General features: G+C 47.2%; 1 long non-coding RNA gene across 2 annotated transcripts in view; it reads right to left on the bottom strand.

The window, feature by feature from the left end:
* Positions 1-223: 223 nt before the first annotated feature.
* Positions 224-15,578, bottom strand: part of LOC143155949 (uncharacterized) — a 34,034-nt gene continuing 18,679 nt past the window's right edge. For both annotated transcript variants that reach the window (XR_012994517.1, XR_012994518.1), the window contains exon 3: positions 224-423. This is a non-coding gene — a long non-coding RNA (uncharacterized LOC143155949). The remainder of the gene's footprint in view (positions 424-15,578) is intronic.

Below are 15,578 nucleotides of genomic sequence, written 5' to 3' on the forward strand. Positions count from 1 at the left end.
TACTGACTGTTTACAAACCTTGCTTGGAATGGCTTTGCAGCAATAGAGAGGGTAACATATCTTCATTGTTTATAAAATGACAGCTCCTAATGGACCATATTAGCTTTAACACAAACTATTAAATCCTTTTCATTAAATTATTCTGCGCTCTATTTTGGAATCCTGTTAGCTCTGGGAAGTAGGTGCAAACTCCTAAGGAAACATGAGCACACATTGAGACTATTATAGATAATGTTTATTAAATAAGCCTCTGAGGATGTTTTTCTTGGGTTGCTCTCAAGCATTTTGAAGGAGTCATGTTCCATGTTTGAGGTCCCATGTTTCTTCCTCTTAAACTATGAGCAGCTGTAGCACATGACCTACTTCTGTAGAACCCTGTAATGATTTCCTTCCTTCAGTGGCTTCAGGAGTCCCTCTTCTGCCCTGTGAAAAAAGGGACAAATATTTTAATCCAAGCAAAATGCTAAAGCAGGTTTTGTTGGTTTCAGGGAAGAAACTCAATACAGCTACATCACCGAGCGTAGGCCTCAAAGTGGAACCATCTGGCCCGCAGAAGCACCATGAGATCTTTGGGGAAGGCATGGATAGTTTTGCCTTGGGCTGTAACTCATACACCTGCAGAACGGGTAGACATGTTGGCAGACAAGCTGGACTCGTACAGCAATACAAGCCTCCTCTCACAGCGCCGTAGCAGTGCCGGAGTTTGGAAATTACCCTGACATGTTTAATAAATGCAATCACTGTACTGCATGCTCTCTGGATAGCAAATGTTCAGCTGCACTCGCCGTTAAGTTAATTCAGAAAGGTCTGCGCTCCAAGGCCCGTGTCTTTTTGCCCCTCTCGCATAGACAGCCCCTTTGAAGGCAAAATAAGGACAAGGGAAGGAAGACGATAAGCACAAAAACAGGCGTTACATCTTAAGGCTGCCTCTTGCAGGAGGTAGCCTCATGTGATATTCATGCGAATTGGATTAGATTCAGAAGAGATTCTCGTTGGCAAATATTACAGCTCTTTGGGAACACAGAAAGGTAAAAGAATGCAGGTGTCACTGCGATCTAAAATAATCCGTCCACCTCGGTGGGGAGTTTGTAAAATCTTTAGGCTGGATGCAGAAAGAAAGAGAAGCCACATGCAGATTCTGAAGGTCACGGCTCGAGAAACTGTCAGAAAGAGGCGGTGTCCGAGCCCAGCCAGAAAATCAAAATGCACATCACAGAAGCAGAAGGACATATATCCTTTGACTGGAACGTTATTAAACAATTAGGATCACAGGTTTTCCCGGAGCTCTGCGCAGCGCCCGGCTTTCTGCCTGCAGCCTGGCGGATGGCAGAGCAAAAGACCAGAACGTGACATTTGCACCTTTGTGATCTGTAGTGGCAAATGCTATTTTGCACCTGCAAATTTGTGCCCTGACCCTACGGGCACTCTTCAGACAAAACTCCCAGCGGTCCCTCGGGGCTAAAAGGTTAAGGCCCGCATAGTTGGACATCAATACCGTGTTATTCTCCTTTGAGCGATATAACGTACGCGGCATCCTAGGCAGAATTTCTGATGCCGGCTTAGAAAGCGTCGCTGCTCCCATCATGCAGCAGATACGCTGGAGGGGAACGGGTTTTCCCCAGCCTTCCCCCTCTGCCTAGAAATCGCACTGACTGTATCAGTCTTTCCATTGGGAAAGTTTACACCCTGAATCTCAATCTGTACTTTCCCATACTCCCGAAGAAGTCCAAAGAGAACGTTTTGGCCCAACTCTGCTTTCAGTGTACTCTATATTGCTAGCATCTGGAGTCATGTACGTGGCCTATCCCAGCCCGGAGCCAGGGAATAAAATAGACAGAATGTGCGCAAGATCCCAGTCTAGTCCTGTGAGATGCAGTATCCTGCGCACTGCTGGCTCCTGTTGTCTTCTCTTTAGGAGGCGCTGAAGTGTTTTCAGAGCCAGATCCTCAAGGCGACTTTCTAATTGTTTCACGGAGAGCTAGACTGGGGCAGGGATAAAGGAAGACTACGTACAGTGTGTAAAAAATCAAATGCAAAGTCGCTAGCTCTCCTCTCCTGCACCCCTCTGTAAATGAGAAGCAGCTCTACAGAAGCCGACAGAACAGGGCCAGGGTAAAACGGATGATGGAGGGAGCAAAAGCAAAATATTTTTTTCTGAGATCTACAGAGACATTATGGAGATTTTGTGGACAGTCAATTAAATGTAACAGGAATAAAGGTGGAGCTATCTCAAAGGATAGCGCTCTGAAACGGGCTCCTTAGTTCCCATCTCAGTCCTGTCTGATTTTGGGAAGGAAATCTGATGTTAGGTACACACGTGAGAACGATGGGATATAGTGTGTGTTGCCGGAGACAAACTTCCTTCGGCAATCGTATTTGATTTGCTTTTGCTTTTCACCATCATCTTGGTTCACCTCGCCTCGCAGCAACTCCTCACTGCTGCCCACGCAGCCGAGGTAGCTTTGCCTAATACACAGCTCCAACAGTTTCGAGCGCTGTTTCAGCAACAAGATGAGAGTTAATGAGGCTCAACACACTTCCTACCAAACTTTATGGGGAAAACCCCTTGAGTGAGAGCAGGAAATCCACCTTGTAAGAATTACAATGTGGTCTCAGTTCCTCAACTAGAAACTGAAGAGAATATTGATATTTTTCAAAATATCAAATATTAAATGTGGGGGTTCCCCAGCCAAATTTCCCTTTGGTTCAACGGGGCAATTTTTCATTTCAGTGTCGTTTAGATTTCTGAAATAATTTATTATATACTTCAAGAATATTGAAAATTTCCTGAAGCCAGATTCTGCTACCTCTATTTATGCAGGCTGGGCATAGGCAATCCCACTGCTGCCAGGAAGAAAATGCTATGAGGAAGGGTGGGCAGAATCAGACCCTTCCTAAAAGCCTCCTGAAAGACGGGGAAACGCAAAAGGGCCCAGGTTTCAACAAGTGCGTTTGACAAATAACTAAATTACCTTGTGATCCCAACTGGCAAACCAGGGAGGCTTACCACAGCCTTGCCGAATGCCTTTAAGAAACAGAAATTCCCCCATCACATTCTGGGAATAACAACAACAACAACAACAACAACAACAACAACAAAAAGAAATCTTTATGAGGGGAAAGCAAATGCAGCTGTGAACCTGGGAGGCCAGGTAAAAGGATATGCAAGCACATAAAGAGAAAAGTACTTTCCCTTAGCAAGTTTTTTCAGTCATCTGGCTCTTCCCGCTCTCCCCGCCCCAGTCCCGGGGGTGATGGTCCTCGCAGCACACTTTTCCAGACACACACCAAACCTGACACATGGGCTGCAGCCGCAAGCCAAATGTCTGCTTCCAGATGTGCCTGCCGGCCCCAGCGGAGCTGCTCCCCCGTCCCACAGCCCGCGACCCCAGGTTGGCAGCTAAACTTTCCTGGGGTACCCAGCAAATAAGTGACTGCCCAAATCCTGATCCTTCCTTAGCTCTGCCCCTGCTCTGGTTTCTAACAGACACCGGAGGGACGTTCCCTGCCTACATCACCTTTCACAGCCCTGGCCGTCCCCTCCCTGTCCAGACACAGGTGTTTTCTCCCCGTGGAAACCACGGTATGGGACAGGAGAAGGACATTTTAGACACAGGCCCCATCCCTGCACATGGCCAGGAGGTGGCCGGAATGTGCATCCGAATCCAGAAGCCGGTGAGCACTCTGGGGCCCCATGATTTAGATGTCGTTCAAGTGCCGCTAGAGGAGTCATGCATATGCAGTTTACAGAAACGGAGCTTTTTTATGAGATACTTTTCCCTTTCCATCAGTAAAGGCAAAAGAGAGCTCTTTCTCCTCCAGAGCTTCAGGACATGGAGTTCATTTTGAAATGCGCGCAGTCTTTCGAGATTGACGGAGTTCCAGCTATTGATTTTCTCGACTTGTTCGTAAGTTAATATTTACCATAAACATCTCGATGAGAGAATTAAAAAAAAAAAAGACAGACATTTTCAAAACAGCAGAAGCTGGGGAGATAATGAACCAGACACAACTTTAAACAAGATATTTTAAAAAGCATTAAACCTTCCTTCCCTTTTTTTAATTAGTGGCAAAAAGAAAATATGAAAAAACCCAACACCAAAAACCAGAAGGGTGATAAGCAGCTTTTATTGTTGAGTTCATTACTGTGATTATTTTGGGAGAGAAGACATTTTTCTCTTAATTCATGAGCCAGAAACGAGCTCTTTGGAGGCTGTAGTAAAAAGACGACTGCGAAAAGATGACTTTGCTAGAAAATTCCAGCTGGTTCAGCCATATCCAGATGCCTGAGAAGCCTGATTATGGCTCGACTAACTCTTGGCTGCCCTCATCAAAGCACGGCCAAGACCGGGAGCTCCCAGGAGCTAGCGTCCCACCAGCGGCGGCACGGCAAGCGGAGGATGCAATGGGCTGGGGTGCCATGAGCCAAGGCAGGGGGTTTGGCTGTGACAGAGGGCTGCGTCGCGGCAGCCCGACCGGTTGTTAACACGGGGGGGACCGGCTCGCTCCCCTCCGGCCTGCGGAAACTGGGGCGCAGCTTGCAGCCCCAACGTGGGCTTCGCTAGTCTGCCGGACGGGGGTCCTGCGCTCCTTTGTCACTGCGCTGCCCTGGAAACGGCAGCAAACGTAACTCTCCCCCTTCCCCTCTCCCCAGCACCGTGCCGACAAGTTCACCGACAGTGAGGGCAACGCATGAAAGAAAACACACAGCCGACAGAAAAACGAAATGCATATGGAGGGGAATAATATTTCATTTGTGCGGTAGCGGCCCTGCCCGAGCCGTGTAAATAAAGCAGGTTACTGAGACGTGAATATACCACTGTTTATAAATACTAGCCCTTCTGCCCAGAGGCGTGCGTGAGGAGAGCTGGACACTCGTGAGGTCACCCCGCCACGTTTTATGATTTACATAAATCATGTCAACACCGCTAGCAGGAGCGGCGGGCGAAAGGGGCCGCATGAAGCGAGCCATTCAGCCTCCTGTCACAGGTCTTAAAACAGGTAGAAGCTGTTAACGGGCCCACCAAATCTCTTAAAATGCAGAGGGGATGAGGGATAATCCAGCTGGGGAAGCAAGGCATGCACCCACCCCGCGCGCCTCAGCCGACAGAGGCCTTCCCAGGCTCTGAGGAGCAGAAAGCCAGCCAAAAAGCGGGAGCTGGCGAAGCCAAGGACCTAAAATTGTTATTAATGTTCACCTTCACAGAGGGCAGTGTGTCCCACTAAGCAACGGCTCCTATGAAGAAAATGCCTGAGCCGCCTGGTGAAGGCGAAGAAAACGCCCCATGGTTGCTGCGTGCGGGACCCTTCCTCCCCTTATTTACCAAGCGCACGGAAAAATTTATTTTTTTGCCAGAGGAATCAACATTCCGGGACTAAACGGAAGCCCCTCGGTAGGTTTGCCTTGCATCCGAGTGCCTGTGGTTCGGGGGCCGGAGAGGAAGGCAGGGTGGGGACAGACGCAGGAGAGCGGTGCGCAGCTTCCCACGAATTTCCTTTCGACTCCCTGGGAGTCTAGAGTCTAGATCCCCGTCTAACCGGGATCACGCGATACAAGGCCAAAGCTGCGGCTAAGGATAAAAGTTGCAGAGACAGTTTTCCTTTTCCTTGCCACTTCGCAGCCGTGTATCACTATGGGGTTGTCCTGATTTCGGAGGACAGTAGTCCCTTTTGGTCCAATTCGCCCAGCTCTGGAGACAGATGATGCCATCAGGGTGGGTGCCTGAAACATTGAGGATCTGGCTCGCAGTCTTTAACTCTGCCCAAATTTGAGCTCTAATAACATGTAATTATGTAAAATAATTGTAAAAATTACAATTACACATGAATCGTGTATAATTATGCAAAAGAAATGTAAAAAATATAAAAGCAGTACAAAATCCTCATGATACATTGCTGGTATGCGGACATGTACTATTCACTGCTCTTAAATGCAAGTTGATTTAGAAATACTACTTTGACCATAAATCAGCCGTGTTCTGTGTGATTCCTGTTGATCTACAGCTGTGACACGGTCTCAGAGAAGAACAGATGTAAATATTAGAGAAAATTGGGAAGTGTTCTGGGAAATGTTTTTCACTTGGAAAATGTGGATTTGTCAAAATCGAAGTCTTAGGGAGGAGAGGGGATTTTTTTTTATGAATATCCCATATTCAAATACAATGGGAAAATGTTTTTAAAAATGATCAAGACAACCTCTTCCTATACTTTCAAAAGAAAAGATGTAATTTTTAGACTGAAAGTAAGCTTCTGTTTTGAAATCTAAGTAAATTTACACCAAAACCATCGAAAAAAAATACTTAAGTCTAAACACTTCAAAGCCTACCAAAGACCAACATTTCAGAACTAACTTCTTTTTGATCCGATCTAAATTTTTGTATTTTATTCTTTATATTCTTTTTTTTTTTTCAAGATTTGCACCTTTGGGGCAGGTCTGAGACAGGAAAAGTTCTTGCAGTTATGCAAAATACGATAAGAGCAGAAAACCATTTTCTTTCAGCTCTGCTGATTTGTAAAAATGTGTTTTCAGCAGAGCACAGACAGACCACGCAAGCTCTAGTATCTCCTCCAGAGGAGCTTCACCAAGTCAGAAGCTGGGGGGGGGGGGGGCAGATCTCAGTCCTTCAGCCCCAGCCCCCTCCACCCCTGGGGGCCAGCAGATAATCCCTGCTCTGCTTCCCCAGTCTCATTCTGGACCCCAGGGAAAGCTTTTTACCCAAAGGAGAAATGCAGAGGTGCCCTGCAGCTGGTGCCTTCCCCCTCTACATGGAGGTGGCACCGCGGTGGGGTCCCTCCCTTGCACAGGGTGTGACCTCTGTGTCCTTGTCTGGCCAAGGTCACAGCTTGGAGAAGCAGGTACCTGCTACTTGAAACGAAGCCCTGACTAAAAAACAAAAGATTTGGGTTTTGATACTGCGCCTTCCTGATGGTGACTTCTTTTCAGGGGCAATTAAATGCTAAGCATGGGTCTGTTAAATTTAGTGGCAATTTCAGTTGTAGGCGGCATCAAGTCAAGGACAATTTCAATTTCGGGGCAGCTTTTCTTTCATGTTTTGAAACTGAGTGTGCTTTATATTCAAGAGCAGCTTTTGTTTGAAATAATATAGTCTAGCCCGTTTCTCCGTGGCCCTGATCCTGCATCCCAGAAAGGACCTCGCTCACAGCCAGAATCCTACTGAAAATCGGGTGCTTTCAGCAGGGAGACTGAAGTGCCCTAAGCACAGGCTGGGATTTTCTGTGCGTGCCTCTCTCAATGTGGGGAGGGTTATTAGGATCCAAGGGTTTTCTCCCTGAAAGCCCCACAACCCAGACCCATTGGCAAGACCCTTCGGGAGAAGAGTCATCTGCAGGATTTGACTTTGGATGCAGACCCGGATCAGAGCTCTGGCTGTTTGCAAAGGTATTTTGTTCAGGCATGTCATTCGGTTCCCTGCGGGAGTCGGTGCGCGTACCCACTCGTACGCGCCTGCATAGCTGTACTTCATCTCTCTACAGGCAAGAGCTTCCCTGAGCTGCCTTCCTTAAGACTCAGGTTTTATATTACCAGGTAAATTTCCTTTCAGCTTTATTTGCATGGAGCAAGAGTGACATTCTGTGGCCAGTTAGATTTATGGCAGCGTTCCCTCACTCTCTTTTTTCCCCTCCCATAAATACCTCAGGGTATAAACCATCCTCTGATAGTCTTTTGTTTTGTTTGTTGCTTCTATCACGCTTTGTGAGAAATAAAAATAGAGGCATCCTCAAACATTTCTGTGGCATAAAATCCTTAGGGACTGCTTTACCACAAATTCCTGACAAATTCAGATGTCTATGTACTGATTATTATTTTATGAGAGCAATGCCTGATCGTAATGTAAGTAACCAGAAGCATGAAGAGACTACGACACGTTCCTCGGGCTCCGCTCTAGCTGGCTCAGCCCGTTGTACTTGGAAGGGATGAGGAAGCCATGTTCCAAAACCCCATAAAAAAATAAAGCGGAGCTCTGTTTAAAACAAAGCAGTGGGCTTTTTAGGCACTTATGTGCTCCAGCTAATACACCAATGACACTAAATTGAACTCATTTAGCTGTAAACATGATATTACATTTGACAGTTTCCAGTGGTAAAACACCAGACAGTCCATGCTGAGGAGAAAAGAAACAATACGCAAGGAGCAAAGCTCATCACAAGAGTAGCCACAAAAGGGCCAACGGGGGAAAAAATACCCAACAAAACCCCAGCATTTTTCAGTGGTTTGGAGTCATAAACTCAGCTCAGACACATGTGGTACTAAAAGCAACCTGCCTGGTTTAGACAGCGGAGAGCAGGCGCTGGAGTTTATGTTGTTCCCCTGTTTATTAAAAACGGATGGGAGCACTTGACAGAAAAATCAAACTTCTGGTCATGGCTCATTAATCTCTGTTGTATCTGTCAGATATGTGTGTCTAGAGTTTCAACAAGGCTCTAGAATCGAGATTACTACTGAGCTCTGTTGTTTTCTCTAATTTTGAACGAGGGGAAATGCTGCCAATCACCCTAGGTGAGAGGGGAGCACGGGGCCATTGCCGCAGCCCTTTGCAACGGGCATCTCCCTGCCCCACGGTTTGGATCTGATTTCAGAGGCGGCGACACCTCTCTCCTCTCCTCACCACAACCTGAGTTTTGGCTGGCTGCCTCCCCTTCCTCTCCCCTGAAAATCAGACTCATCGCTCGCCACCAAAGCGCATCCCCGTCGGTGTTAAGGTGATGACGAAGGCAATCTGCGGCGGCGGTGGATGCCTCTTCGTCCCTGGATTCTGCTCTCGCACACAAAAGTGTTAATCGCATTAATCCGCTGAAGACAGTGGAGCTCCTCCAGTGTAAAACCAGGGTAAGTGATGGGCTCAGCAGGCCTAGAGTGGGCTCAGCAGGACTGAGACGAATATGGTATGAAACAATTAGCTGCAGATGGTATAGGAATCTCGTTTTCTGGAAATACAGATTTTGCCTGGAGATCTTTCTATATATATTGGATTTGTCAAACTGATAATGACTTGAACATTTGGAGAGAGAGGATAACCCACCGCAGGGCCAGATGCAGCTGTGATGGGGAGGATGGAGGATGTATATTAGCCCCGAAACGTGTCTGTCTCCCCATCATGTTGCCACGCCAATCCATGGCGGTGGGAGGATGGATGAGGCCCTGAGCAGAGCAGGGCAGGGGAGCTCACCCGCTGCCACCCCTTATGCCATTACTTTCCTTATTTGCTTTGGACATTGCTCATTTCACTCGCTCGTTCTTTTCTTCCCCCTTTTCTTCCTTTTTTAATTATCAGTGATGCCGTTTCCAGAGCTAGCAAAACTGCCAGGCACTTTGAGGATGAGGCACAAGATTTAGCTGCTGCTTCACTTGAGTGCAAAACAGAGGCAGTTGCGACTGGAGGTTTCCAGCTCCGTGAGCTGGAGGACAGGCTGGGGACTCCTTTCAATCCTGATACCGCTAGCAAGGGTTCTTCTTCAGGCACGAACAGTGGATTCACGCGGCACAAATACAGACCAGATTTATAAAAAAGATCTGATGTTTTACAACTGCAGGTACACAGGCAGGCAGTCTGACCCTCACTGCTCACAAACTGTAAATGGCAATAGCGGGACCGTGTAAAAGGCGTGTTTGCCAGCTCCCTTCTCAATGAAACACATGGAGTTTCCCTCGAGGGGATGCCTCTCCTGCCTGCCAGAGTCTGTCCTCAAGATCAGCCTTTCCCGCTGCGCCAACTGCAGGCTTGCAGGCATGGCTGCTGCGTGGCGCTTCAGATCACATGGAAAGCCATATTCCCGGGGATGCCGGGGCGTGCCAGAGAGCCTGCCCGCGCGGCAGTCAGCTGGACTGCGGGCGGGCAGTAGGCAAATGGCAAAAAGCAGAGCTTACCCTCCTCTGTGCTGCAGCTCGCCGTTTCCGCGAAGCGCAGCCATAGCCCTGCCTTTCAACCGCAGCAGAGCTTGCCCACGCAGAACACTTCCCAAGACCATTTTGAAGACCAGATTTATAAAGTTTGACCTCTTAAGAAACAGAATGTCCTATTAGATCTTAATGGACAGGGTGAATCCAGCTGCCCGCTAATCTACCTGCAATGTGGTGGACTCTTCTAATCCCAAGAGTAAATTCCCATTGTCATAATGTTAGCTCCTATCACTTAGAATATTTTTCCAGTGGGGTTTTAGGAATCTGGATTATCGGGCCTCTTGATCTGTTTGTACTTGCAGACATGTGAGCAGCTATACTAGCTGGCATAACCTGCTGTTGCTCAGAGAAGCCTGTGCAGCTATATATATATTTGCAGCATTTCTGAAGCTTCTCTGTATTTAACACTTAATTTTTTTCAATAAAGCGTAAGTGACGTAGGAGCCATTTTCAACAGTCACATCAGCACTTAAGCCCAGATCCTTTAAGCTATTCAAGTACTTAGATATATATATACCTTAGTGGAAGCGTTTCAGACACCTCGGCGGGTTAGATGAGTAGCTTCCACTGAAATCTGCGCTCAGTTCCAGCTTCCCCTCAGTTGCTTAAGTTGTTCCTTTGGGATTTAGATACTGAGGTGACAGGTACCTAAGATACACAATAGCTGGATGACATGCATAAGGTAAAGATGGGTGTTTGAACACTGTGGGATGCAGGATCATCCTCAGCTGAGTGACAGCTCAGCAAAAGGCCATGTGGCCCTCCTAGGCATCTCCTGGCCAACCATAGTAAAATCGTCAGGCGGCAAGGGCTGACAGGGGCCCTTGAGGGTGTGAAATTTCTTATGCTGATACAGAAGGCATGGCACAGGGAAAATCTCCACGCCAGTCAGCTTTCTGGGAGCCGAGTTGTAGCAGTGAGCCCCTCAACTCTCTGGAGCACTGCGGGTCAGCCTGGACATAACTGGGAGCACAGAAAGGACCCACACAGCAACCTGACAGAAATACAGGTTTGTTTCATTGAAATAGAGAGTGGGAGCATTTTTAATGGCAACCTGCGAGGGAGCTGGACTCTATCCTCCAAAAAGCTGATGCAACTGCTGCCAGGCAGGCAATAGCTGAGCATCCTTGTTGGGCTGTATCACTTCCTAACTGTGCATCGGTCAAAGCCACAAACTACAAACCCAGGATTTGGGTTCCATCCTTTTGGGTGCTAGCTTTTTTCCAGGAGACATAGAGAAACCTGAGGTTACAGACCTGCTCCAACTCTACTCCTGTCTCCAGGACACAGAAGATACATGAGACCTTGGTGTCCCTTACTGCATGGTGCGGCAGCAGCACTCCTTTTCTTCTCAAAAAGACTTTATGTCTCCCTGGAGAGAATTACAGAATCATAGAGTAGTTTGGGTTGGAAGGGACCTTTAAAGGTCATCTAGTCCGACCCCCCTGCAATGAGAAGCCAGGAAGTTCCCTTGGGTGATGTCATTTGTGCTGCCGTGTACCATGAATACCATTTTTAAGCAGCCACCATGTCCTTTGCCTTCATGGTTTGTTTTCTGCTCTCTATTGCTGGTAATTTTTTTGCACGCATCTGCTACTTGAACAAAATAAAATGTTGTTTTCAAGTGTGTAAATATACAAAAATAAGTTACTGGTAGTTTGCTGGGCAGGTTAGTGGAAAGCAATTACAAATGTTTTTATGCTTAGCAAAATATGGCTGAAGATGTTATCTGCTTTGAACTGCAAAACCAGAAAGTACTACAAACCCTTTTGTTATATGAGACAATGCGTCACTGAATAAAGAATCTTTTTATGAAGGGAAAGCTAAAAAAACCCAATGATATTATATTCAGTTACACTGAAACTGCAACCTTTCCCTCTGCATCTCTGCTTCTACCATCAGCCATACAAAGCCCTTCTTCTTACCACAGAATATATCAACTGCAGGTCTCCAGTTAACTCATGTGTGAAATGTGCTTGATACCAAATGAATGGATGATCATAAAAACAGCGTTCCTTTTTCATGGAAACAAAAACCAGTGGTGATATGTATTGCTTCTGTTTTCAGCCAGAGACTATAGTACCAGATGGCTAACACAACCACAACAGCTAGCTGCATCTGGATTAAAAAGTTTGGATGGTGTGAGCTAATCTTTAAAAAATGCCAGATAACTTTTATCTCTTTAAATCATGTTACTGCTCAGTGTATTTCCTGCTCACGCCATCCTAGCACTGCTCAAACATGCCTTAGACATGTTCATTAAGCATCATTAAACTGAACGAAAGACTAGTAACTATCTTTGTCAAGTCAGAGGTCAGATTTTGGGATATGATCCAAGATCCACTGAAGGCAAGGGAAAATGTCTCACTGATTTCTGTGGCCTTTGAACTAGGAGCCTAGTGGTTATTTCCCCTTGTCTGCATCTATTACGGCTGCAGATGAAACTTACACTGGTTAAAGAAAAGAACAGAGAAGACAACTTGTCTCTTTTGATAAAATGACCTGGCTTTTCATACTTAAATGTACTTTTTCCCATTAAGCCAAGATGTTTGGGTAACAATGTTTGGCTAGCTATATAACCTGAATACTGAACAGACGGAGAAGAAATACATCTTTTCGCTCTATATGATTATGAGATACCCGAAACAATAATTTTGTGGTGGGTTGACCCTGGCTGGATGCCAGATGCCCACCAAAGCTGCTCTATCACTCCCCTCCTCAGCTGGACAGGGGAGAGAAAATATAACAAAAGGCTTGAGATAAGGACAGGGAGATCACTCACCAATTACCATCACGGGCAAAACAGACTCGACTTGGGGAAATTAGATTGATTTATTGCCAATCAAATCAGAGTAGGGTAATGAGAAATAAAAACTAAATCTTAAAACACCTTCCCCCCACCCCTCCCTTCTTCCGAGGCTTAACTTTACTACCGAATTCTCTACCTCCTCCCCTCGAGTGGCACAGGGGGGCGGGGAATGGGGGTTGCGGTCAGTTCATCACACGTTGTCTCTGCCGCTCCTTCCTCCTCAGGGGGAGGACTCCTCACATTCTTCCCCTGCTCCAGCGTGGGGCCCCTCCTGAGGGAGACAGTTCTCCATGAACTTCTCCAACATGAGTCCTTCCCACAGGCTGCAGTTCTTCTCGAACTGCTCCAGCGTGGGTCCCTTCCATGGGGTGCAGTCCTTCAGGAACGGACTGCTCCAGCGTGGGTCCCCCACGGGGTCACAAGTCCTGACAGCAAACCTGCTCCAGCATGGTCTCCTCTCTCCACGGGTCCACAGGTCCTGCCAAGAGCCTGCTCCAGCACGGGCTCTCCACGGGGTCACAGCCTCCTTTGGACATACACCTGCTCCAGTGTGGGGTCCTCCACGGGCTGCAGGTGGATATCTGCTCCACCGTTAACCTCCATGGGCTGCAGGGGACAGCCTGCCTCACCATGGTCTTCACCACAGGCTGCAGGGGAATCTCTGCTCTGGTGCCTAGAGCACCTCCTCTCCCTCCTTCTTCACTGACCTTGCTGTCTGCAGGGTTGTTGCTCTCACATATTCTCACTCCTCTCTCCGGCTGAAGTTGCTGTTGCGCAGCAACTTTTTCCCCTTCTTAAATATGTTATCCCAGAGGCACTACCACCGTCGCTGATGGGCTTGGCCTTGGACAGCGGAGGGTCCGCTTTGGAGCTGGCTGGCATTGGCTCCATCGGACATAGAGGAAGCTTCTAGCAGCTTCTCACAGAAGCCACCCCTGTAGCCCCCCCCGCTACCAAAACCTTGCCATGCAAACCCAATACAAATTTGTAGGGAGGCCCTGGGCTTAGCTACAGATGCTTGCATTGCAAGAGTCAGATACTGTTTCAAATGACTTTTAATTCAGTATCTTTCAGAATCAGCTAGAAATGAAATTCGTACACTGTTGGATGGAAGAGTTGTTGGCAAGGGCTTAGATGAAGAAAGCATTTTTATTTTGTGAACAGCAAGACCAAAATCTGTGGGTGATGGACTAGGTACAGAGGACACTTATTTCTCTCCAGAGACTGTGCCAGGCTACCAAACAAGATTCTGGGTGCTAGCTCTTGGGTTGGCTTTGCTTTTCTTTCCCCTCCCATTTTCTTTCCTGTAATGGTAGCAGCATAGCTTAAAAAGTCCACAATTTCCCACCCTAATCTTTGCCACAGTGTCTCAGACACTCGATGGGAAGAGTCTCACGATTACTCAGTGTTTCATGCTGTAAAAACGTCACAAGCTTTCAAGTATTTTTGATGCGGGAACATCTACAAAACTGCAGGACTCACTCAACCAGGACAGAAAAGAGAACAGCCTTGCAATGCCTTACGCCGTTTCTTGAACGTTGGCTATCTTAATGGGGTCAGTGGTGACATTTGTCTTGAAAGCCATCCAGTAAGTAGGGAAGTTCTCACACAGCCTTCCTCACAGATGGTGAGACCTGCCAGCAGTTTTACGGCTCGGCAGTGAATGGCTCTGCAGCTGTACGGGCATACCTGCTGGAAGGCTGCCCGAGTGATACAGCCAACACGTGCGTCAAAAAACCCTGGCGCCGCTGGTGTGTTCCTTTGTTTAATCTTCCTCCAGCAAACAAAAAGTGACTTGGCTTCAAAACAATGGGAGGGATGGAGAAAAATAAGGGGAGAGGGTGCTACTGAAAGATTTAGTTAAAGTCTATTCTTCTCTGGTATTTCTCAGAGTAGGGGTCAATGGTTTAAGTACAACAGGCTTGATTCACTGCCTGGATGAAGCAGATGGGGCAGACTGCCAGGCAGCGGCTTCCAAATAAAAGCTGCGGAGCGCAGCTTTAACTTCTCTCGCAAACCAAAGGGCCATTATAATAGCGAGAAAGTGGGACCTGACCCTACTCAGCCTTCACTTCCATCTGCTCCGGAGAATCCTTCGTACAGCAGTATGGGTCAGAAGGGCCACCTGAACCAGCCCTCCCCTCCTCCGCCAGCGGCCTAGAGATCCAGTACAGGCATTGGCAGACAGTCTTCCCGCACAGGGGAGTACAGCGATTGCCTAAGACCATCCAGCCCCGGCGTGTTGTCTTATACTCTCACCTGGAGCCCACATTATACTGCAAGATGAGGTGCTGCACCAGCAAATCACAAAAGATGTTCTTGCTTAAAAGAGGAGACAGTCTAAGCATGAAACTAGAGACATCAGTGGGAACACGGACATTGATAGGGAAACACAAAGAAAGAGTGAGCTGACGTTCAGCGTCGTGGTCAGGAGCCAGTTGCCTGATTGTTATTGCGTGTGTTGCAGGCATCATGATGCTTTCAGAGCAGGGAATGAGGTAAGATTACAGACATCTGCTGGGAGTTCCTCCCAAGAGAAAGCTTGAGTGAAAGGGTGAAAGTGCTTATTTGGAAGTGTGGTAAGTGGGCAGTAACTGTGGTTTCATGGGACAGTTAGATGCAAGAGTCAAAATAATGGCAGTGCTGATAGGTCAAGTAGGAATAGATAGTGAAGATCCAGGAAAATGGAAACAAGCAGTTCATATCGCTTGCAATACAGGAACCAAGATGGGAACCAGAAGAGAGAATCAAAAAGGTACAGTCAAGCTACAGCCTAAAAGAATTATTTTTTCAGTAGAAGTCAAAATGTATTTCAGTGGCACTCAGCTTTCCGTGATTTGACTGTGATGC

Source organism: Aptenodytes patagonicus, chromosome 1 (genome assembly GCF_965638725.1).
Source record: "Aptenodytes patagonicus chromosome 1, bAptPat1.pri.cur, whole genome shotgun sequence".
In the NCBI taxonomy this organism is placed as follows: Eukaryota; Metazoa; Chordata; class Aves; order Sphenisciformes; family Spheniscidae; genus Aptenodytes; species Aptenodytes patagonicus.